The 994-nt window shown below is 37.0% G+C and overlaps 1 pseudogene; it reads right to left on the minus strand.

Annotated features, from left to right (window-relative positions):
* Positions 1–994, minus strand: part of LOC107590940 (usherin-like) — a 257,040-nt pseudogene that overhangs the window by 221,916 nt on the left and 34,130 nt on the right.

Below are 994 nucleotides of genomic sequence, written 5' to 3' on the forward strand. Positions count from 1 at the left end.
CCCCCCCCCCGCCCGCCCCGCCCCAAAGGCAAAAAAATGCCTAAAAACTATTTTTTTTAAAAAGATATAATTTCCAGACCTGAAAAGGTCATGAAAAATTCAATAAAGAATATAATTTTAGGAGGTTATGCAAAGATTTATATTAGGTGGCCTTAACAAATGTGTACTTACATTTATTAATTTGATACAATGCACTTATTGTGTACATACATGTTGTTACATTGTACTTAAACCTACCCATACCACCAAACCTGTCCCTAACCTTACCCGTATCCCAACTCAATAGCAGCAAAAGTGCCTTGCAATACAATATGAGCACAATAAGTACACTGTACTTATTTTTGGATATATTATAGTACAAACCCAATTCCAAAAAAGTTGGGACACTGTACAAATTGTGAGTAAAAAGGGAATGGAATAATTTACAAATCTCATAAACTTATATTTTATTCACAATAGAATATAGATAACATATCAAATGTTGAAAGTGAGACATTTTGAAATGTTATGCCAAATATTGGCTCATTTTGGATTTCATGAGAGCTACACATTCCAAAAAAGTTGGGACAGGTAGCAATAAGAGGCCGGAAAAGTTAAATGTACATATAAGGAACAGCTGGAGGACCAATTTGCAACTTATTAGGTCAATTGGCAACATGATTGGGTATAAAAAGAGCCTCTCAGAGTGGCAGTGTCTCTCAGAAGTCAAGATGGGCAGAGGATCACCAATTCCCCCAATGCTGCGGCCAAAAATAGTGGAGCAATATCAGAAAAATTTCAGTTTCTCAGAGAAAAATTGCAAAGAGTTTGAAGTTATCATCATCTACAGTGCATAATATCATCCAAAGATTCAGAGAATCTGGAACAATCTCTGTGCGTAAGGGTCAAGGCCAGAAAACCATACTGGATGCCCGTGATCTTCAGGCCCTTAGACGGCACTGCATCACATACAGGAATGCTACTGTAATGAAAATCACAACATGGGCTCAGGAAT

Source organism: Sinocyclocheilus grahami, unplaced genomic scaffold, assembly GCF_001515645.1.
Source record: "Sinocyclocheilus grahami isolate Dianchi unplaced genomic scaffold, SAMN03320097.WGS_v1.1 scaffold134.1, whole genome shotgun sequence".
In the NCBI taxonomy this organism is placed as follows: domain Eukaryota; kingdom Metazoa; phylum Chordata; class Actinopteri; order Cypriniformes; family Cyprinidae; genus Sinocyclocheilus; species Sinocyclocheilus grahami.